We start from the raw sequence: 25,300 nt of genomic DNA, 5'->3' as shown, positions 1-25,300 counted from the left end.
AAAATCAAGAGTGGGACACTTAACTGACTGACCCTACCAGGTACCCCTAATTTTGCATCTTCTTACGCATCTTCACAAAAATTGAGTATAAAACTCACTAATATTAAAGTGAGATTATGCAATAAATTAAGACATTATAGCGTTATATATTTTTCAAACTTAAAATATAGACCTCATTCAGTAACTCATAACTTGAAAGTAAGAGTAATTTGCACTCTGACATTTTCTTCCATTGCTACATTTCCTAATTTATTAAGTTTTTACGTGGTCATTGTTTTACTAGTTACAGTGTGTTAAATAACCATAATTCACATAATTATTTAGAAGCATTATATTTAAATGGATTTGGTGTTTGCTACTATATATTTACTATGGCTTTTTCATTCTGTATGTTCATTTTGATATATTCCTTAATAGATAGGATTTGTTAAATGAAGTTTATTTTTCTCACAGAAGAATTTATGAGTGGGATAGATGCAGAGATATGGGTGATAGGCTTTTTCTGCTTGAATATATGGAGTTTTCTTTATTCCATAATTCTATAATCAGAATAAGTCTTGGTTTTGAGCATTTTTTTTCAATATATGAAGTTTATTGTCAAATTGGTTTCCATACAACACCCAGTGCTCATCCCAAAAGGTGCCCTCCTCAATACCCATCACCCACCCTCCTCTCCCTCCCACCCCTCATCAACCCTCAGTTTGTTCTCAGTTTTTAAGAGTCTCTTATGCTTTGGCTCTCTCCCACTCTAACCTCTTTTTTTTTTTTTTCCTTCCCCTCCCCCATGGGTTTCTGTTAAGTTTCTCAGGATCCACATAAGAGTGAAACCATACGGTATCTGTCTTTCTCTGTATGGCTTATTTCACTTAGCATAACACTCTCCAGTTCCATCCATGTTGCTACAAAGGGCCATATTTCATTCTTTTTCATTGCCACGTAGTACTCCATTGTGTATATAAACCTCAATTTCTTTATCTATTCATCAGTTGATGAATATTTATGTTCTTTCCATAATTTGGCTATTGTTGAGAGTGCTGCTATAAACATTGGGGTACTAGTGCCCCTATGCATCAGTACTCCTGTATCCCTTGGGTAAATTCCTAGCAGTGCTATTGCTGGGTCATAGGGTAGGTCTATTTTTAATTTTTTGAGGAACCTCCACAGTTTTCCAGAGTGGCTGCACCAGTTTGCATTCCCACCAACAGTGCAAGGGGGTTCCCGTTTCTCCACATCTCGCCAGCATCTATAGTCTCCTGATTTGTTCATTTTGGCCACTCTGACTGGCATGAGGTGATATCTGAGTGTGGTTTTGATTTGTATTTCCCTGATGAGCAGTGACATTGAGCATCTTTTCATGTGCCTGTTGGCCATCAGATGTCTTCTTTAGAGAAGTGTCTATTCATGTTTTCTGCCCATTTCTTCACTGGGTTATTTGTTTTTCAGGTGTGGACTTTTTTGGTGAGTTCTTTATAGATTTTGGATACCAGCCCTTTGTCTGATATGTCATTTGCAAATATCTTTTCCCATTCCGTCGGTTGCCTTTTAGTTTTGTTGGTTGTTTCCTTTGCTGTGCAGAAGTTTTTTTTATCTTCATAAGGTCCCAGTAGTTCATTTCTGCTTTTAATTTCCTTGCCTTTGGGGATGTGTCGAGTAAGAGATTGCTATGGCTGAGGTCAGAGAGGTCTTTTCCTGCTTTCTCCTCTAGGGTTTTGATGGTTTCCTGTTTCACATTCAGGTCCTTTATCCATTTTGAGTTTATTTTTGTGAATGGTGTGAGAAAGTGGTCTAGTTTCAACCTTCTGCATGTTGCTGTCCAGTTCTCCCAACACCGTTTGTTAAAGAGACTTTTTTCCATTGGGTGTTCTTTCCTGCTTTGTCAAAGATTAGTTGGCCATGCATTTGTGGGTCTACTTCTGGGGTTTCTATTCTATTCCATTAGTCCATGTGTCTGTTTTTGTGTCAATACCATGCTGTCTTGATGATTACAGCTTTGTAGTAGAGGCTAAAGTCTGGGATTGTGATGCCTCCTGCTTTGGTCTTCTTCAAAATTATTTTGGCTATTCGGGGCCTTTTGTGGTTCCATACAAATTTTAGGATTCCTTGTTCTAGCTTCAAGAAGAATGCTGGTGCAATTTTGGTTGGGATTGCATTGAATGTGTAGATAGCTTTGGGTAATATTGACATTTTGACAATATTTATTCTTCCAATCCATGAGCATGGAATGTTTTTCCATTTCTTTATATCTTCTTCAATTTCCTTCATAAGCTTTGTATAGTTTTCAGCATACAGATGTTTTACATCTTTGGTTAGATTCATCCCTAGGTATTTTATGCTTCTTGGTGCAATTGTGAATGGGATCAGTTTCTTTATTTGTCTTTCTGTTGCTTCATTGTTAGTGTATAAGAATGCAACTGATTTCTGTACATTGATTTTGTATCCTGCAACTTTGCTGAATTCATGTATCAGTTCTAGCAGACTTCTGGTGGAGTCTATCGGATTTTACATGTATAATATCATGTCATCTGCAAAAAGCGAAAGCTTGACTTCATCTTTGCCAGTTTTGATGCCTTTGATTTCCTTTTGTTGTCTGATTGCTGATGCTAGAACTTCCAACACTATGTTAAACAACAGGGGTGAGAGTGGACATCCCTGTCGTGTTCCTGATCTCAGGAAAAAGCTCTCAGTTTTTCCCCATTGAGGATGATGTTAGCTGTGGGCTTTTCATAAATGGTTTTTATGATGTTCTATCCCGACTTTCTCGAGGGTTTTTTGATGCTGAATTTTATCAAAGGCCTTTTCTGCATCGATTGACAGGATCACATGGTTCTTATCTTTTCTTTTATTAATGTGATGTATCACATTGGTTTGCGAATGTTGAACCAGCTCTGCATCCCAGGAATGAATCCCACTTGATCATGGTGAATAATTCTTTTTATATGCTGTTGAATTCAATTTGCTAGTATCTTATTGAGAATTTTTGCATCCATATTCATCAGGGATATTGGCCTGTAGTTCTCTTTTTTTACTGGGTCTCTGTCTGGTTTAGGAATCAAAGTAATACTGGCTTGATAGAATGAGTCTGGAAGTTTTTCTTTCCTTTCTATTTTTTGGAACAGCTTGAGAAGGATAGGTATTATCTCTGCTTTAAATATCTGGTAGAACTCCCCTGGGAAGCCATCTGGTCCTGGACTCTTATTTGTTGGGAGATTTTTGATGACTGATTCAATTTCTTCGCTGGTTATGGGTCTGTTCAAACTTTCTCTTTCCTCCTGATTGAGTTTTTTTTTTTTTATTTAAAAAAATTTTTTTTTCAACATTTATTTATTTTTGGGACAGAGAGAGACAGAGCATGAACGGGGGAGGGGCAGAGAGAGAGGGAGACACAGAATCCGAAACAGACTCCAGGCTCTGAGCTGTCAGCCCAGAGCCTGACGCGGGGCTCGAACTCCCGGACCGCGAGATCGTGACCTGGCTGAAGTCGGACGCTTAACCGACTGCGCCACCCAGGCGCCCCATCCTCCTGATTGAGTTTTGGAAGCATGTGGGTGTTTAGGAATTTGTCCGTTTCTTCCAGGTTGTCCAGTTTGTTGGCATATAATTTTTCCTAGTATTCACTGATAATTGTTTGTATCTCTGAGGGATTGGTTGTAATAATTCCATTTTACTCTCATGATTTTATTTATTTGGGTCATCTCCCTTTTCTTTTTGAGAAGCCTGGATACAGGTTTATCAATTTTTTTTACTTTTTCAAAAAATCTACTCTAGGTTTTGTTGATCTGCTCTACAGTCTTTTTAGATTCTATATTGTTTATTTCTGCTCTGATCTTTATTATTTCTCTTCTTCTGCTGGGTTTAGGCTGCCTTTGCTGTTCTGCTTCTATTTCCTTGAGGTGTGCTGTTAGATTTTGTATTTGGGATTTTTCTTGTTTCTTGAGATAGGCCTGGATTGCAATGTATTTTCCTCTCAGGACTGCCTTCGCTGCATCCCAAAGCGTTTGTAATGTATTTTCATTTGTTTCTATATATTTTTTGATTTCTTCTCTAATTGTCTGGTTGACCCATTCATTCTTTAGTAGGGTGTTCTTTAACCTTTAGTAGGAGGCTCTTTAACCTCCATGCTTTTGGAGGTTTTCCAGATTTTTTCTTGTGGTTGATTTCAAGCTTCATCACATTGTGGTCTGAAAGTATGCATGGTATGATTTCAATTCTTGTATACTTATGAAGGGCTGCTTTGTGACCCAGTATGTGATCTATCCTGGAGAATGTTCCATGTGCACTCGAGAAGAAAGTATATTCTGTTGCTTTGGGATGCAGAGTTCTAAATATATCTGTCAAGTCCATCTGATCCAATGTATCATTCAGGGCCCTTGTTTCTTTATTGACCGTGTGTCTAGATGATCTATCCATTTCTGTAAGTGGAGTGTTAAAGTCCCCTGCAATTACCACATTCTTATCAATAAGGTTGCTTATGTTTGTGAGTTATTGTTTTATGTATTTGGGGGCTCCTGTATTCGGCGCATAGACATTTATAATTGTTAGCTCTTCCTGATGGATAGACCCTGTTATATAGACCCTATATATCCTGATGGATAGACCCTATTATATAATGCCCTTCTTCATCTCTTGTTACAGCCTTTAATTTAAAGTCTAGTTTGTCTGATATAAGTATGGCTACTCCAGCTTTCTTTTGACTTCCAGTGGCATGATAAATAGTTCTCCATCCCCTCACTCTCAATCTGAACGTGTCCTCAGGCCTAAAATGAGTCTCTTGTAGACAGCAAATAGATGGGTCTTGTTTTTTTATCCATTCTGATACCCTATGTCTTTTGGTTGGCACATTTAGTCCATTTACATTCAGTGTTATAGAAAGATACGGGTTTAGAGTCATTGTGATGTCCGTAGGTTTCATGCTTGTAGCAATGTCTATGGTATTTTGTCTCACAGGATCCCCCTTAGGATCTCTTGTAGGGCTGGTTTAGTGGTGACGAATTCCTTCAGTTTTTGTTTGTTTGGGAAGACCTTTATCTCTCCTTCTATTCTAAGTGACAGACTTGCTGGATAAAGGATTCTCGGCTGCATATTTTTTCTGTTCAACACATTGAAGATCTCCTGTCATTCATTTCTGGCCTGCCAAATTTCAGTAGAGAGATTGGTCACGAGTCTTATAGGTCTCCCTTTATATGTTATGGCACGTTTACCCCTTGCTGCTTTCAGAATTTTCTCTTTATCCTTGTATTTTGCCAGTTTCACTATGATATGTCATGCAGAAGATCGATTCTAGTTATGTCTGAAGGGAGTTCTCTGTGCCTCTTGGATTTCAATGCCTTTTTCCTTCCCCAGATCTGGGAAGTTCTCAGCTATTATTTCTTCAAGTACCCCTTCAGCACCTTTCCCTCTCTCTTCCTCCTCTGGAATACCAATTATGCGTATATTATTTCTCTTTAGTGCATCCCTTAGTTCTCTGATTTTCCCCTCATACTCCTGGATTTTTTTATCTCTCTTTTTCTCAGCTTCTTCTTTTTCCATAATTTTATCTTCTAGTTCACCTATTCTCTCCTCTACCTCTTCAATCCAAGCCATAGTTGTCTCCATTTTATTTTGTAGTTCATTGATAGCATTTTTTAGCTCCTCCTGGCTGTTCCTCAGTCCCTTGATCTCTGTAGCAAGAGATTCTCTCCCGTCCTTTATACTGTTTTCAAGCCCAGTGATTAATTTTATGACTATTATTCTAAATTCACTTTCTGTTATATTGTTTAAATCCTTTTTGATCAGTTCGTTAGCTGTTGTTATTTCCTGGATGTTTTTCTGAAGGGAATTCTTCCGTTTCGTCATTTTGGATAGTCCCTGGAGTGGTGCGGGACTACGGGGCACTTCCCCTGTCCTGTCTTGAATAACTTGTGTTGGTGGGCAAGGTGCAGTCAGACCTGATGTCTGCCCCCAGCCCACCACTAGGGCCACAGTCAGACTGGTGTGTGCCTTCTCTTCCCCTCCCCTAGGGGTGTGATTCACTGTGGGGTGGCGTGGCCCATCTGGGCTACTTGCACACTGCTAGGCTTGTGGTTCTGGGGATCTGGCGTATTAGCTGGGGTGGGTAGACAAGGCGCACAGGGGCGGGAGGGGCAGGCTCAGCTCACTTTTCCTTCAGAGATCTGCTTTGGGAGGGGCCCTGAGGCACCAGGAGGGAGTCAGACCCTCCAGAGGGATGGATCCGCAGAAGCACAGCATTGGGTGTTTGCGCGGTGCAAGCAAGTTCCCTGGCAGGAACTGGTTCCCTTTGGGATTTTGGCTGGGGGATGGGTGAGGGAGATGGTGCTGGTGAGCGCCTTTGTCCCTCGCCAAGATGAGCTCTGTCATCCCGGGGCTCAACAACTCTCCCTCCCGTTGTCCTCCAGCCCTCCTGTTCTCTGAGCAGAGCTGTTAGCTTATAACCTTCCAGATGTCAAGTCCCGCTTCTGTCGGAACACACTCTGTCCGGCCCCTCCGCTTTTGCAAGTCAGACTCAGGGGCTCTGCTTGGCCGGCAGGCCACCCCTCAGCCCCGGCTCCCTCCCGCCAGTCCGTGGAGCGCGCACCACCTCTCCGCCCTTCTTACCCTCTTCCGTGGGCCTGTCGTCTGCGCTTGGCTCCGGAGACTCCATTCTGCTAGTCTACTGGCGGTTTTCTGGGTTATTTAGGTAGTTGTAGGTGGAATCTAAGTGATCAGCAGGACACGCGGTGAGCCCAGCGTCCTCCTATGCCTCCATATTCCCAGGGTCCTCGGTTTTGAGCATTTGCCTGGAACTGTGTGTGGTCTGTCAATTTACAGATTTATTTACTTCATTTTAAGGGTATCTTGCTTTACTAATCCACTGTTTTTTCTGACTTATATTAATCTTTTAATATTGCTTGCATTTGCTATGATCAATTCAAGGCTTACTCATTGTTAATAATTTGCTTTTCAATTGTCCATGATATCTATTTCATTCTTTGCTCTACCTACTTTTTGTTCTTTAATACTGTGATTTTGTTCCTTAATGTATTTCTTCAGTTCCCGGTTTTTCTAATTCAGTTCCTTTATCATCTCCTATTGGAATTCTTTATCAAACGTATGTTTTCATAAAAATGTTTCTAGTATAAAACACTTGTGGTAAATGTCTTTCTATTCTTTGAAATTTATTTTTTTCCTAGCCTGAAGTTTTCACTTGGATTTTGCATTCTATATTTTCTTTTTTCCTGCTCAAGTATTATCTGTATTAATCTAGGGAGGGGAAAAAGAAAAAAATGCTTCTAAATTTATATGTACAAGCTTAACCACTGGAGAGACTGATTTTCTGTCCTATTTCTAAAAATTGAGGGAACTCTTGAATTTTGTTTAGACCTTTCTGTTGTAACTGTTTACCTAATACTTTGAAATATTCTTTTTTATATTTAAATAATTTTTAATGTTTTATTTATTTTTGAGAGAGACAGAGTACGATGGGGAATGGGCAGAGAGAGGGAGACACAGAATCTGAAGCAAGTTCCAGGCTCTGAACTAAGCACAGAGCCTGACACAGGGCTCAAACTCATGAACTGTGAGATCATGACCTGAACCAAAGTCAGACACAAGCAACTGAGCCACCTGCCCCCCTGAAATATTCTTTAATATTCAAAATTGGCATATTAGGGATCAGACCACAATCTGAAAATATAAACTAGAAAAATCAATACATCATTATTACATCATTATTTCTGTATTTATGTTGAACTTTATCTTATTACATGAATATGAATAGTTCTTGAATACTATGTTTCAACTTATACTTTAGAAGTAATACTAAAGAGTAAAATTTTATTTTATTTTATTTTTAAATTTATTATTTTATTTTATTTCTTAATGCAATTTATTGTCAAATTGGCTACCATATAGTGTGTACAGTGTGCTCTTGGTTTTGGGGATAGATTCCCTTGTTTCATCGCTTACATACAACACCCCAGGCTCATCCCAACAAGTGCCCTCCTCAGTGCCCATCACCTGCTTTCCCCTTTCTTCAACCCCATCATCAACCTTCAGTTTGTTCTCAGTATTTAAGAGTCTCTTATGGTTTGCCTCCCTCCCTCTCTGTTTGTAACCATTTTTCCCCTTCCCTTCCCCGATGGTCTTCTGTTAAGTTTCTCAAGTGCAACATATGAGTGAAAACATATGATACCTGTCTTTCTCTGGCTGACTTCACTTAGCGTAATACCTTCCAATTCCATTCACGTTGCTACAAAGGGCCAGATTTCATTCTTTCTCATTGTCAAGTAGTATACCATTGTATATATAAAACACATCTTCTCTATCCATTCATCAGTTGATGGACGTTTAGGCTCTTTCCATAATATGACTATTGTTGAAAGTGCTGTTAAAAACATTGGGGTGTATGTGCCCCTGTGAATCAGCACTCCTGTGTCCTTTGGATAAATTCCTAGTAGAGGTATTGCTGGGTTGTAGTGTAGTTCTATTTTTAATTCTTTGAGGAACCTCTACACTGTTTTCCAGAGTGGCAGCAGTTTGCATCCCCACCAACAGTGCAAGGGGGTTCCGATTTCTCCACATCCTCTCCAGCATCTGTTGTTTCCGAGTTGTTTATTTTAGCCACTCTGACTGGTGTGAGGTGGTATTTCAGTGTTGTTTTGAGTTGTATTTCCCTGATGATGAGTGACATTGAGCATCTTTTCATATGTCTGTTGGCCATCTGGATGTCTTCTTTGGAAAAGTGTCTATTCACATCTTCTCATTTCTTTACTGGATTATTTGTTTTTCAGGTGTGGAGTTTGGTAAATTCTTTATAGATATTTGGATACTAACCTTTTATCTGATGTCTTTTGAAAATGTCTTTTCCCATTACGTCAGTTGCCTTTTAGTTTTATTGTTTCCTTTGCTGTGCAGAATCTTTTTATCGTCATGAGGTCCCAATAGTTCATTTTTGCTTTCAATTCCCTTGCCTTTGGAGATGTGTGAAGTAAGAAATTGCTGCGGCTTAGGTCAGAGAGGTATTTTCCTGCTTCCTCCTCTAGAGTTTTGATGGTCTCCTGTCTCACATTCAGGTCTTTCATCCATTTTGAGTTTATTTTTGTGTGTAATGTAAGAAAGTAGTCTAGTTTCATTCTTCTGCATGTTGCTGTCCAGTTCTCCCAGCACCATTTGTTAAAGAGACTGTTTTTTTTTTTCCATTGGATACTCTTTCCTGCTTTGTCAAAGATTAGTTGGCCATACATTTGTGGGTCAAATTCTGGGTTCTCTATTCTATTCCATTATCTGTGTCTGTTTTTGTGCTAGTACCATACTATCTTGATGATTATAACTTTGTAGTAGAGGCTAAAGTCTGGGATTGTGATGCCTCCCACTTTTTCTTCTTCGATATTACTTTGGCCAAAAAACAATTTAGGGTTTCTTGTTCTAGCTTTGAGAAGACTGCTAGTGCAATTTTGATTGGGATTGCATTGAATGTGTAGATTGCTTTGGGTAATATTGACATTTTAACAATACTTACTCTTCCAATTCATGAGCATGGAATGTTTTTCCATTTCTTTGAGTCTTATTCAATTTCCTTTATAAGCTTTCTAATTTTTCAGCATACAGATCCTTTACATATTTGGTTAGGTTTATTCCTAGGTATTTTATGCTTCTTGGTGTAATTGTGAGTGGGATTGATTTCTTGATTTCTCTTTCTGTTGCTTCATTATTGGTGTATAAAAATGCAACCAATTTCTGTACATTGATTTTTGTATCTTGCGACTTTGCTGAATTCACGTATCAGTTCCAGTAGCCTTTTGGTGGAGTCTTTTGGGTTTTCCATATACAGTATCATGTCGTCTGCGAAAGTGACAGTTTGACTTCTTTGCTAATTTTGATGCCTTTGATTTCCTTTTGTTGTCTGATTGCTGATGCTAGGACTTCCAACACTATGTTAAACAACAGTGATGAGAGTGGACATCCCTGTCGTGTTCCTGATATCAGGGGGAAACATCTCAGTTTTTCCCCATTGAAGATGATATTAGTGGTGAGCTTTACATATATGGCTTTTATGATGTTTAGGTGTGTTCCTTCTATCCCGACTTTCATGAGGGTTTTTATTAAGGAAGGATACTGTGTTTTGTCAAATGTTTTTTTTCTACATCTGTTGACAGGATCATATGATTCTTATCCTTTCTTTTATTGATGTGATGTATCACATTGATTTTGTGAATATTGAACCTGCCCTGCAGCCCAGGAATGAATCCCATTTGATCATGGTGGATAATTCTTTTAACATGCTGTTGAATTTGATTTGCTAGTATCTTACTGACAATTTTTGCATCCATATTCATCAGGGATATAGGCCTGTAATTCCCTTTTTTTGCAGGGTCTCTCTCTGATTTGGGAATCAAGGTAATGCTGGCTTCATAGAGTGAGTCCAGAAGCTTTCCTTCTGTTTCTATTTTTTGGAACAGCTTGAGAACGGTAGGTATTAACTCTGCTTAAAATGGCTGGTAGAATTCCCCAAGGAAGCCATCTGGCCCAGGACTCTAATTTGTTGGGAGATTTTTGTAACGGATTCAATTTCTTCACTAGCTATATGTCTATCAAAATTTTCTCTTTCTTCCTGTTTGAGTTTTGGTAGTATGTGCATGTTTAGGAATTTGTCCATTTCTTTCACGTTGTTGGCATATAATTTTTCATAGTATTCTCTGATAATTGTTTGTATTACTGAAGGATCGGTTGTGATAATTCCATTTTCATTTGTGATTTTATCTATTTGGGTCCTCTCTCTTTTCTTTTTGAGAAGTCTGACTAGGGGTTTATCAATTTTGTTGATTTTTCTTCACAAAACCAGCTTAGTTTCATTGATCTGTTCTACTGTTTTTTGTTTTCTATATTGTTTCTTTTGCTCTAATCTTTATTATTTATCTTCTTCTGTTGGCCTTGGGGTTTCTTTGCTATTCTGCTTCTAGTTCCTTTGGGTGTGCGGTTAGATTTTGCATTTGGGATTTTTCTTATTTCTTGAGATAGGCCTGGATTGCAATGTATTTTCCTCTTAGGACTGCTTTTGCTGCATCCCAAAGGGTTTGGACGGTGGTGTTTTAATTTCATTTGTTTCCATATATTTTAAAATTTCCTCTTTATCTGCCGGGTTGACCCATTCATTCTTTAGTAGGATGTTCTTTAACCTTTATACATTTGGAGGTTTTCCACACTTTTTTCTTTGGTTCATTTCAAGTTTCATAGCACTGTGATTCAGAAAATGTGCATGGTACTATCTCAATTTTTTTATATTTATCGAGGGCTGTTTTGTGACCCCATATGTGATCTATCTTGGAGAATGTTCCATGTGTACTTAGAAGAATGTGTATTCTGCTGCTTTAGTATGAAAAGTCATGAATATATCGGTCAAGTCCATCTGGTCCAGTGTAGCATTCAGGGCCATTGTTTCTTTATTGACTTTGTGTCTATATGATCTGTCCATTGTTGGAAGTGGAGTATTAAATTCCCCTGCAATTACCATATTCTTTCCAGTAAGATTGCTTATATTTGTGATTGTTTTATATATTTGGATGCTTCAAATTGGGTGCATAACCTTTTATAATTTTTAGCTCTTCTTGACTGATAGACCCCATAATTATGATATAATGACCTTCCTCATTTCTTGTTACAGCCTTTAGTTTATAATCTAGTTTTACTGTTATAACTATAGCTATTCCAGCTTTCTTTTGATTTCCAATACCATGACAGATGCTTCTCCATTCCCTCACTTTCAATCTGAAGGTGTCCTCGGGTCTAAAATGAGTCTCTTGTAGGCAGCAAATAGATGGGTCTTGTTTTGTTGTCCATTCTGATACCCTATGTCTTTTGGTTGGAGTATTTAGTCCATTTACATTCAGTATTATTTTTGAAAAATATGGATTTAGAGTCATTGTGTTATCTGTAGGTTTCACGCTTGTAGTGATGTCTCTGGTCCTTAGTGGTCTTTGCAACATTCCCCTCACAGAGTCCCCCTTAGGATCTCTTGCAGGGATGGTTTATTGGTGATGAACTCCTTCAGTTTTTGTTTGTTTGGGAAAACCTTTATCTCTCCTTCTATTCTGAATGACAGGCTTGCTGGATAAAGGATTTTTGGCTGCATATTTTTTCTATTTAGCACATTGAATATTTCATGCCCCTCCCTTCTGGCATGCCAAATTTGTGTAGATAGGTTTGCTACTACCCTTATGTGTCTGCCTTTGTAGGTCAAGGCCCATTTGTCTCTAGCTGCTTTCAAAATTCTCTTTTTATCTTTGTATTTTGCCAGTTTCACTGTGATAAGTCATGTAGAAGATCGATTCAAGTTACGTCTGAAGGGAGTTCTCTGTGCCTCCTGGATTTCAATGTCTGTTTCCTTCCCCAGATTGGGGAAGTTCTCAGCTATGATTTGTTCAAGTACACCTTCCACCCCTTGCTCTATCTCTTCTTCTGGAACTCCTATGATATGGGTATTATTACGTTTCATTGAATCACTTAATTTTCTAATTCTCCTCTCATGGTCCAGAATTCCCTTATCTCTTTTTTTTTTCTCAGCCTCATCTTTTCCCATAATTTTTCTTCTATTTCACTTATTCTGCCCTCTGCCTCTTCAATACTGTCACTTCCTCTAGTTTAGTTTGCACCTCATTTACATTTTATAATTCATTATGACTATTTTTAGTTCCTTGATCTCTGCAGCAATGATTCTCTGCTGTCTTCTATGCTTTTTTTTTTCAAGCCCAGTGATTAATCATATGACTATTACTCTAAATTCTTGTTCAGTTATATTGTTTATATCTGTTTTGATCAATTCTTTAGCTGTCATTTCGTCCTATAATTTTTTTTGAGGCAAATTCTTCCATTTCATTATTTTGGCTACTTTTCTGTCCCTTATGTGTTTCAAAAGCTTATGTGTCTTGCACCTCTGAGCACTGCTATATTAAAGAGGGGGTCATAAACTGTCCAGGGTCTGGCCCTACAAGAGGTTTTTTTTTTTTTTTTTTGGAGAGTGTTACTTGCTCTCTGTTGTTGTGACTTTGGTTGCTTCATCTCCCTTATCGTAGTGATGTTTTAGACTCTCCACCAGGTGTACTTTGATTTGTTCCTTGAAGTAGCCCTTGAAAAGAAAACAAACAAAAACCCACAAAAAAATAAACAAACCAAACAACAAAACAAAACCCCAAAACACTAGCTCCAGCAAAACAACAGGGTAGGGTTGGTGTTGATGGAAGAGACCTTATCCCATACAAAGAGAAAAAATGACAGGGGTGGGGAAAAAGAAAAGAAAAGAAAATAGACCAGGCTGAGGAACTCTACGGCTTTTCAAGAGAGAGAGAGAAAGAGGAAAATAAAGAAGGAGGTATAGAACAGGTATAAAGAGAATAGATGAAATATGTCTACTTAAAGAAACCAACAACCAGACTAGAGGAAGCAAGAAATAAGAAGGAGAAAAAGAAGAAAAAATATATAATAAAAATTGTCCAAGAATTAAATCAGGAACTGCAAAACCGGTGGGTGCATTGGAACTGGTGTCAGTGCTGGTCTGGAGGAGGGGCTGTCTGGTTTGTCAGCATCATCCGCTCCTGTGGATATGCTGTTACCAGGTGTGGAGGGGCCTGGTTTGGTGTAGGCAGGTCCCGCCTCCACTGTGGGCCCACTGTGGGATCCCTGGGGACCCACCTTGTTGGTGATGGGGTGAAAAATGGTGGCATTCCAGACTCTCTTCCATGGACTGGATGTCCCAGACCACTCTGTTCAGGCCATCCTCACAGTGCCGTGGGTGTGAATGAGGAAGTTTGTCCTGTTCCGCTGACTCCCGCATCTGCCTGGTGCTGGGCTGTGGTAAAAAACTACAATGTCTTGAAGGGTCCTGCTCCGTGTGCCCTGTGTTCCAGGGAAGAGCCGCTCTGTGACGCGGACATACGGCCTCTGGCTGGTGGCCACAGGCAGTCTTTTGTCCTTTGAGTGATTATGTACCTTGTTCCCACATCACTCCAGGGAGGGGATTGCTTTCTCCCACTGCAGACTGTGCCTCTGAACTCATTACTGAGCCTGAGGCTGGCTCCCCTCCTCCCCAGGTGTGCGAACAAGGCAGCTGGCCCCAGTTCAGAGAAAGTCCCACAGTTAGAGATTGGATCTTTGTCTGTCCAGGTCCATGGTTTTTCTATTGTCCAGATACAGTCCTATGCTTCCCCAGCCCCTCTTTTTCTTTCCTTTGTCTCTCTGCAGAAGGGGATCCCTCACCTCTGTGCATGTCTTATCTCTCCCAGTTTGCAATCATGCACTTATGGTCCTCCAGGTTGTCCCTGTGGGTCCCTGGAGACGTCTCTGTCACTCTGCAGCCTGGACTCTTGGAATTCAAAGTCATTTGGCCTCAACACTGTTGTGTTTGAGGGATGAGGGAACTTCAGGTCCCCCTACTTCTCCACCATGTTGGATCTCCTTCCAAGAGTAATATTTTAAATAAAAGATACACTTATCTAATTTTTAATAGAAAAATGTGGGTAATTATGTTCTTTGGATTTATTCTTATTGTCAGAGGCTTTAAAGACCATATACATCACTAGCATTAATAGCAAGAGTAAAGTGTATATTCTTTGTGTTAGTGTTTTTTTTGTTCTTAATATTGTGACTATAAACTACCTTTCAATTTTATAGCAGGAAAATACCTCCAGAAGTAGACTCTGATGCAGGCATCTGCTCTTTTCCTATTTCAAGATACTACTGTATTACCTGCTAGGGACAATAATTATTGCTGCCATATAAAAAATTATTTTTAGTTGTATTAATATTGTACTTCAATTCTAGGTTGAATTATGGAAAGGTAGTATAGCATTTTGAAGTATTACTTCAATTGTTTCATCTAAATATCTATTTGACATGAAAACAACCAAAATGCTCTTTTGATGAAAACATCTATTTAAAAAAATTGGGGACAGCAATTCTAGAAGTAGTTAGTTTAGTTCTTACATTTAAAGAGTTGGTTTTCAAGTAGTTTCTGAAATGCCAGTAGGTACAGAGAATATCCTATTGAGGATGCTTGTTGAAGCTCTAAGTTTTGTACACTTAAAGTTGTTATGGAGAAATCTGATTAGACCAAGTTCTTCCTATACTGCTATTAAGTGACTGCAGGACTATGCTTCCTGGAGGGCTAGGGTAATCTGCCCCTGGCTTTATATCCATGTTTATTTGACCCCAAATACTGCCTTATTGTCATTGGTGAATGGCTGAACTGCAAGGCCCTGATGGCCCCTCCGTGGTAGTTGACCATTAGACTTTGTCTCTCTAAAAGCAGCCAGTAGGTTTAAAACAAATGGGTCATATGCTTTTCCTTGAATGTTGCAACTGATTGCTAATATTATATTTCCTCTTTTCAGTTGTACAAATGGAAAACTAGAAATTCTATCATAAGGGAAGGATTATGTGGAAAGTTAATGATGAAAGTTAGGGAGGTTGAACGTTTTTTCCCAACAGAGCTAGTTCCCCATATCCCTTCTGTAGCTGAAGTCCCTATTACACCACAGTCTGCAAGAAAAAAGCTGACAATGTGAACAGAAAAACCACTGAGCTGGGCAGCTCAGAAGAACCATCAACCCAAACTTCCCCCTTGACAGCAGTAAGTCCACCCTGGGTTACAATTCAGCTGAATTGCTTGTGCATGTTGTCTGGAATGATTTATTCCCTTTATGAGAAAGGGGAAAAATTATCCAAAATCCATTGTTCCCAATTTATGTGATTAATGGACATTAGCCAATATGCACAGGTATAAGAGGAGAAAGACAGGTTAGAAGAGCTAGCCAGAGAAGGACTCCTGAGTGTGCTCCCTCAGGCTTAACTCAGCAGTTAATCAAACAGTTCTTTGCCTGCCACTAAGGCTTTCTACAAAGGAAGCAAAGTGGAGGATCAGGAAATAGGACTTTGTAAACCCTTTTTTACCTGCCCCAGAACAAGTATCAAACATTTGTCTTCCATCAAAATACACCTATAGGTTTGTTCTCTTATGTGCACCGGGACTCAATATCCTTCTCTAATGAAAACTGTGAAAAGCGATCCCTCCCCACCCCCCACCCCCAATTTTGTTCATATATTGTTGGTGGTGGTAGTTTTATTTTTAAATGAGAAGTTGCTATATCTGTTTGATCATGACTATTTATAAAAATAGAAATAGCATGAGTCAACCAGGGATGATCTACAGTCAGCAAGAGTAAAAAATCTGTGTTTCTTTTCCTTAGCCCATCACGAGGTTTCCCTGTTTCTTATTTTCAAGGGGATGGTAGGAGGCTGTAATAAGCAGACTTGAGTCACTGTAGGGATTAAAATGGGAACGACAGTACTTTCAAATTTAATGTACCACATCTGACATTATTTATATTACCCATTGTACCCTAAGGACCTAATTGCAAACCTTGCTTCATTCATGGAATCTGCCCATTGACACTGATATTAATGGTTAATAGTGCTGAGTTTCTCTCACAGTATTATTCCTTGCAAAATGTTTCTGCATGGTCACACCTTCAGGTGCTCCTCTTCCCCAATGAGTACAGTGAAGCAATTCTCCAGAGTTGACCATCGCCCCTCTCTTTAGATAGCTTGGTATAAGAAACCCATCAGCGTTTTCACCACACAGAATTAGTCATTTATACTGACTCTTTAATATGACACTTGGGACCTATTCAACTCTGGTAGTGTTATTGAAACTTCAGCTATAAAACTTAAATTCCCTAAATCTAATGATTTCCTTTTCCGTCACATCATGGACATTATGGGATTATCTTTTAAGACAGGTGAACTTCTCCTGATGAGGTGTGTTGGGAAATAGGTCTAAATGCAAAGATCCTGAATTTCTGATTGTCCCAAATCCTATTTTCCTAAAAGTAACAAAAAATGTTCAGTATCCTTGTTTTTTTTTTTTTTTAATTTTTTTTTTTCAGCGTTTATTTATTTTTGGGACAGAGAGAGACAGAGCATGAACGGGGGAGGGGCAGAGAGAGAGGGAGACACAGAATCGGAAACAGGCTCCAGGCTCTGAGCCATCAGCCCAGAGCCCGACGCGGGGCTCGAACTCCCGGACCGCGAGATCGTGACCTGGCTGAAGTCGGACGCTTAACCGACTGCGCCACCCAGGCGCCCCCAGTATCCTTGTTTTTAAGACCTACAACTTTCTACTAGAAATAGGGGTTTATCAACCTTGCTAATTACTATTATTGGAGTGAGTGTGATATGAGTTTCCTGACAAATTACAGACTATTTCTTTGTAGGTCCTCAATAATATTAAAATTATATTTTAGCACTTCTATTTATTTTGTTAAGAAGCATACACCTCTGTCAAATGTCTACTTAATTTTCTTTAGTGTTTGTCATTTTTTGTTGTATCTATATCTGTTAACTGATATTATCTCAGGAAATCTCAATCCTAGCACTATAATAAATCCTTCTCTCTATAGAGATACATTCTTGGATGATAACATTATTTTTCAAGGGATCACTCTGATCATACTGTTATAGAAGATTGATTCCAGATAGCTAAATGATAGTTGATGGGAGAAATCTTAGCATTATATTAAAGTTGGTATCTGATATCTAATTGGCAGATTTAATTTGTGTGTGCATGTATGTGTGTTAATTCTGCCCTGTGTTACTACCAGCGCACACAAAAGAATGAGACTGAGGAAATTTATTTTTAGCTTAATAAGCAACTTCCTTTTGCCAGAGGCTTGCCTCTTACTGCAAATGGATATATCACAGGGAGACTTACACAGCTCTGTTTGTCCCATGTTTAGCCTTAAGATCTAAAACTAAATAAAAATTTTTTATGATAAAAATAATTAAAAATTCATTTTCACAAATGATGTGTATAAAACATCATTGACATTGTTATTGACTTACTAGATATTTACAATAAAGATGACATAAGATTGTATCTATGTGATCAGAAATTACTGTATCAGTATTTCACAAGACCCTTCTAATTTTTTCACCCCTGTGGATAAGTGTATTTGTATATTTCATGTATTGAAATGCTAAAATATCAAGCTATTTCAATTTGGCAGCCTAACATCAGCAAGAAGCAAGTTAATAAAATATGAAGTATATTAAATTTATTGCTATATTTATAAGTCTATAATTAATACATCTTCATATTAAGCATTAAAACTTAAGTAAATGCAGAGCAGTACTACATTATTAAAACAAAATATACCAAGGTCTAATGACTAAGTAGAAGAAGAGAAAATCTAATTCAGTAGGAGACAATCAGATAACAATTTTAGAGGATATCTTAACTGTGGTGCTCTTTATCAACTAATTTTACAATTTAATAAACTGACACATAGAGACATGGGGCAATAAAATGAATTTTTTACTAAAACAAATTTCTTCTCAATAGGATTTTTAAAAACCTATTTGGTCTAAATGGTTTCACAGGATTAGAAAAATTATTTAAAAATAAAATATAAGTGGAAAGTTGGAAATGAAATTGTTGACATAGACCTCTCTGAAGGCAAGAGGCTTCTAAGTTTCTAACACAAGCTAATGTGTATTTTCTATGTATTTAGCTTAATATAGAAGTTCTCTTGGGAGTCTTTTTTTCTAAGTAGCTGAGTAAATTCAGTATAATATAACATTCTCTTAAAGTGTTAACAAAAATAACATGTATTAATATTTTAAATTAAAAAATGATACTAGCTAAGTGAGTATTGATGAAGATTGAAAGCCAAATTTTTAACATTACTCACATATTAGACTTACATTTACCATCTAAGCTGCCTGTTTCAATTCTACATGTGTAAAAAAACAGGCAGATTTCTATTTGTGCACAGCACACTAAAAATTTTGAAGAATGATCTATCAAACATTGCACAAATTTTGTGTGTATTGGAAGAAAACATGGTCAGCCCCTTCAAGAAATATGTATTATAAGTTATTTTTATTTTCAATTAACAGATTTAGAGGAAGTAACAAAGTTGAAAGGTGTAATACACTCTTCATCTAGTTTCCCCAATGGAAACATATATTATGTAACTGTAGGACAATATCAATAGGAAACTAGGAAATTACATGGATTCAATGTCATAAAATTCTATGCCATTTCATCATACTTAGGGATTCCTGTAACTACCACTGCCATCAAAGAACATAACTATTCTACCTCCACAAAGATCTATTGGTGTCTATTTTTCAATTGATTAAGTGAAGAAACCTTATTTTAAGTCCCTTTTATCCTCTCTTGGTTGGAATATAATGGTCTTAAAAATTTCTTCTACATACATACTTTATGTACAAACGCACACACACACATTATATATATATATATATATTTCTTTATTTTGAGAGAGAGTGGGAGAGGGACAGAGAGAGAGAGAGAGAGAGAGAGAGAGAGAGAGAGAATCCCAAATAGGCTCCATGCTGGTGGTGTGGGGCTCGAACCCATGAACTGTGAGATCGTGATCTGAGCCAAAATCAAGAGTCAGACGCTAAACTGAGCCACCCAGACACCTCATGTACACATACATATTAAAGTCCACATCACACAATGTTATACTTTTTGTATCAAACAGCAAATATAATTTAGACAAGGAGAGTTTATAACCTGAATTTTGCTTTTATTATATTCAGGTATTCATCCTAATGCCATCTTGTACTTCTTGACATTTGCCTAACACTCTTGGAAAAAGGCTATTTTTAGGGATACATCCATTTATTCCCAAATAAAGCTGAGCAAGAGATATCAGCTATTTATTATGTTGGTGTTTCCCAATATGTCCATTTGTACTTAAGGGAAAAGGTTAAGGACAACCTTCAGTAGTGGAACTGGAGTTGGGAGCAGTTTAATCATGTGTAGAAAGTAAAGGGAAAAATAAAGAAAAATATGGAAATCCTATGCACCAAAGCAAATTTCAGTCACACTTTATGACAGGGACTAATCAGTATTTCCATGATACTACTATCTTGTGGAATAAAATCAACAGACTGAGTATTGAAGTTAACACATGAAAATCAAGGTGATAATTACTAAATACATTTTGTGTACTTCTCAAATATTCCCATACCCTAATGGCATATGTATACTTAGGAGAATTCTGTATTTCTCTAGGATTTACTTCAGGGTTTTGAGAAATACATTTTATTTATTTATTTATTTATTTATTTATTTATTTATTTATTTATTTTTTAACGTTTATTTATTTTTGAGACAGAGAGAGACAGAGCATGAATTGGGGAGGGGCAGAGAGAGAGGGAGACACAGAATCTGAAGCAGGCTCCAGGCTCCAAGCCATCAGCCCAGGCTCGAACTCATGGACCGCGATCGTGACCTGAGTTGAAGTCGGACGCTTTAGCCGACTGAGCCACCCAAGCGCCCCAAGAAATACATTTTAAAAGTAAGTGATTGGTTTAGGAAGGACATTACTTTTTGATAAGGGAATATTTTCTCTGCATGTTATTTTGTAAAAGGTCCTCAGATTAAATAATGAATGCTTTTTTCCTTAGAATTTTTGAATAGTTCTTACATTTGCATATTCAAAAATAAAAATGCATTGTGAAGTAAACAGAAAATTCTCCCTCCCATCTTATCCATATCCAGCTAGGTCTAATCCTCTACACTTTTAAGTGATTTATTTTTACTTTTATTACTACCATTATTGCTATTACTAAAATCATTTTGCATTTTAATGGTAGTGTAGATTTAGATTATTTTTCACCATTTACCCACAATTCATCTTTTACCTTCTCAGAGACACAACCATGTATGTTATTAATATGTTCCTTATAAATAATTTTAGAAAAAGTATCCTATCTAAGATAAACAGTTTTGCAAGGAATAATGTGGATATATGTCACCTTATGTCAGAGATATAGCTGTGGAATAAATTTGTGTAATTTAATTGCCAGATAGAATAACGGGGCATGTACCACTTTATATTTCCATGTACCACTTTATACGTCCATGAGGCCAAACTTTCCACACAGCCCTGACAACTACGTTTGTTATAGACCTTTTCAACTTTTGGAAATTCTTTTTTTTTTTTTTTTTTTTTTTTTGAGAAAGAGATAGAGAGGGCAAGAGTGAGCAAGGAGCAGAGAGGGAGGGAGGGAGGGAGAGAGAGAGAGAGAGAGAGAAAGAGAGACAAGCTAGGCTCACCCAGAGCTTGTGATTTACCCAAATTGGGGCTAAAGCTCATGGACTGTGAGATCATGACCTGAACCAAAGTCAGATGCTTAATGACTGAGCCATCCAGGTACCTTGGAAATTCAATTTTTAATAGAATTTTTCAACCTGTTAGTTTTATTTAAGGCACTTTGTATTTTGATTTGAATTTCACTTTGTGTCGTAGACTCTAAGTCTAAAGTTCTCTGTTGTCTAGCAAGAGAACGGGGTGCAGGATGAAAAGCAAGAGATGGCTAATGTCCGGGAAAAGACAAGAGCCCTGAATAAGGGTCTTTGCCCCATATTTATTCAGATCAGAAGGCTTACAAACGTGATGGGCGTGTACAGAGAGACAAAGAAACTGGGAACATTAACTTGGGGACGTGAGGGAAAGGGGGGTTTTGAAGATATACAGTGTTTGGGGTTAGAGTCAATATAAAACAAAATCCTGGTGAAAGGCAGATGGGCAGATGGTTGTTAATGGCAGACAGGACGCACCGTGTCTGTTTAACGTAGCTAGTCTGGGGGATGAAACAGGGAATAGGAATAACCTCAGGGTTAACAAGGCACCTTTTCTTTTGTTAACCAGCTCTGCCCTGGGCTGCTTTACCTGCAGCGCAAGGGTCCATAGGCGAATTCACCAATCTACCTAACCTGGCCCTATCCTCCTGTGAAAGCAGCTTTTCTGCTAAGGTACTAAATTTGGGGTGCTTCCACCCTGAATATGTAGTCTTGTTTATTTCATATATCTATGTATTGGACACCTTTGCACCCATTCCTATTTTAGGGCTTTAGATCTCCCTCTCTATTCTGGGGGCTCTGCATCCCCTCTCTATTTTGGGTTGCATTTGCACCTCCCTATTCCAGGCACCTCTGTGCCTCCCTATTCTTGGGGTGCCTTTGCACCCTCCTATTCTTGGAGTTCCATTCTGGTTTACCCAAACTCAGGCGTGAGCATTTTATGGCTCTGTATTTCTTTATGCCTTGTTAACTCATTGGTGTAAGCCCAGAGGATTCCTAAGCTTATCCCCCAAAACTTTGTGTTTTTGTTTGTTAAGTTTATTTTGAGAGAGACAGAGCTCGCATGTGTGAGTGAGTGGAGGAGGGGCAGAGAGAGAGAGGAAAGAGAGAACTCCAAGCAGGCTCTGCACTGTCAACGCAGAGCCAGATGTAGGCCTCAGTCTCAAGAACCTGAGGCAAAATTAAGAGTTGAGCACTTAACCGGCTGGACCACTCAGGCCTCCCAAATTTCACTTTGTATAAGTGATATCATGTATTTGTATATACTGCAAATACTTTTGACCTAGTATGTTATTTGTGTTTTGACATTTATGGTGTTTTATTCTCATTTGGGATTTCTCATTTTTCTTGTAGTTGGATTTCTCAATCTTTGTTTTTTTGACTTTTGGTAATTGTTAAAATGGTTTCTAACACTTGATCTCTTATTCTCCACAGCAATTATCACTTCCTGATATATAATTAACTTATTACATGTATTGTCTCTCCCATAGAATCCTAAATATCATGAACACAGGGGTTTATTGCACTGCTCTATTTTATGCACTTAGAATAATGCCTGGCATAGAGTGATCTATAAATATTTGTTGAGAGAATGAATGTAGGTTTTGTAGACTAGAACTTTATAAAGGATAACTCAAATAATGGTGTAGACCTTGGATTAGAGTTGAAAGACCAGCTGAGTATTACTGTCCTTTGTGTTTGGTCCATTCAGTTGAAAAATAACCAGGAAAAAGTTCTGATTAAAGATCAATGATTAGGAGTTAAGTAGCTAAGTATCATACCCATGAACTGTCTGTCATAGAAGAAAATGAGAGTCCATGTTCATCCTTGAAAGATAACCAAATGGACGATTTTTTAAGTTACATATTTATGTATATATACACATGCACATACATATTTTTATGTGCTTCTAAAGAGTAGCTACTTGAATTACCACTAGAAGTCATATAAGGCATTAACTTTCTGTGTCTCTACCTATACAATTTAAACTTCTTTTGAATGTTGGAAACTTTAAGAGCAACTTCAAGACTATTGAATTAAGAAGAAAACTGACCTCATGAAAAATTTCCAAACAAAAATAGAGCTGGAACAAAAAGGAACTGCCAAAGAAGAAGTGGGCAGGTTGGCACTTGGTGTTCCCTGAAAGGACAGGATTTAAAAGTACTTGGAAAGAGATAAACTAGGATGTAGATGTGGGTAAAGGCTGGAAAGTGAATCTGAAAGATGTAGAGGTTCGGTTTGGTATTGGGTGGGGAGGAAAATGTGGATTTACTTGGCTTTTGTTCGTGAGGCTACATTTAAAGAGAATATTTAAGGGGCAGTTAATAGCAGTTTTGGGGTTTCTCTTTGCAATACGCATTAGAAAAACACGGAGCAAGATGGTGCCAAAAATGTGAAGGCAAGCTCCTTGTCATTAGAGGTATGTTACTGAGTGATGGTCAACTGGGAGGCAAGTTTTGTCACCTTTACTCTGAGCAATTTGTGTTACTGAAGATGAAAATTTAAAGAATGTGTTTTGAATTGCTCATAGGTGAAGGGCACATGTAGCCACACTGAGAGAAAGGCTATTGGCAAAGGAATGACTGTTGGTAGCAAAAGGTGTTATGGGTTGAAATGTGTCCCAGCAGAATTCAGGTATTGAAGTTGTACCTCAGCCCGCCAATCCCCAACTCCATCCCACCCCTGCAGCTCAGGGCAGGACCTCGTTTGGACACAGGGTCATTGCAGATACAGTTAAAATAAAGACCTACTGGACTAAGGTAAACCCCTTTATCCAGTATGCCTGGTCTGCTTATAAGGGAGAATTTGGGCACACAAATATACATGCACGGAGGTAAGAGGATACAAATAGATAAGGAAAAGATGGCTGTCTACAAGCCAAGGGGAGAGGCCTAGAAGAGTCCCCACTGTCACAGTCTTCAGAAGGAGCAAACCCTGCTGACACTGTTTTTGGACTTCTGGCCTCCAAAACTGAGTAGGCAAATTTCTTTTGCTGAAGCCGCTCACCTGGTATTCCCTTATTATGGCCTTTTAATTTAAACAGCAAAATTGTCACTGTGAAGTTTTAAAGAAATGAGTTTTCACTGAAGAATAAATATTACTTTATCTGGCATAGGTTTCCAAAAACTATTCTGATTCTTAACGGAGGTCTATTTTTTCTGGGCTGTTTTTTTTTTTTTTTCTTTTTATGCCTACTGGCAGACTTCTATTTATTTTCTGAGGAATATTTAAGTAAAAGCCCTAATTTTAAAACCACTTGCAGAGTGATGTTTCTTTTAATCAGTTCCTAGCCTCCTCTACTAAGAGTCAAACTATTCCTAACGAACATGGCAATTAATGCACAGAACAGCTACAGGTTTATGACATATAAGATGCATAATTTCTCTGGCTTTGATATCTACAATTCTTTGACATTAATGCTGTTTGAACTTTAAATAAAATAGTTTCTTGCCAGTTTCTACAAGCTACACAAGATTTGGGAAACAGTGTTCATTTTGCTATTCCAAGGACATTTCAATAGAATACAACTAACCCAGCTGATCAAGGTCAGAGAAGCAGGTTAATCAGTTTAATCTATTTCTTTTAATTTTTGTTTCTATTGAAGTGTTACATGTTTATTTCCGAATTTGTAACAAAAGAAGTAGCAGAGTTCACTAATAATACAAGCAAAAGGCTAAAGCACAGTGGGAATGCACTCAGTTGTCAAGGTATAGCACTTTTTTTTTCTATTTATTATACAATGTCATTCTGGGCATTGTTACACTTGGGCTTATGACAAACTGGCTCAGTACTTTATAAAAATGGAATTTTCAAAGAAATGACTGAAGTACCATTCCACATTAAATATCTCTAAGTGCTTCTGTATTTACATATTAAAAGATAGATGTCCAACCCTCCATTGTCCTTGGCTCTGCTTTATGGAAACCAAGCTATATGATGGATTAAGTAGGTTTTAACCAACACAGTTCTTGCTAGTCATTTTAGGATAAAAATTTAGTGGTGACAAGTCTTACAAAAAAGTACTTATTTTTCACCCAAATCAATTTTAGTTGTAACTTTATACTTGGCCATAGGTATTGATCATTTTATACCTATCTATTCACCTGTACAATTACACAGAAACAGATACAATTTAAAATATTTAATAGTTTTAAC

Source organism: Lynx rufus, unplaced genomic scaffold, assembly GCF_022079265.1.
Source record: "Lynx rufus isolate CCGP_SWC_20201006 ecotype Redwood Valley unplaced genomic scaffold, mLynRuf1.p SCAF_13, whole genome shotgun sequence".
Lineage (NCBI taxonomy): Eukaryota > Metazoa > Chordata > Mammalia > Carnivora > Felidae > Lynx > Lynx rufus.
This window is presented reverse-complemented; position numbering follows the sequence as displayed.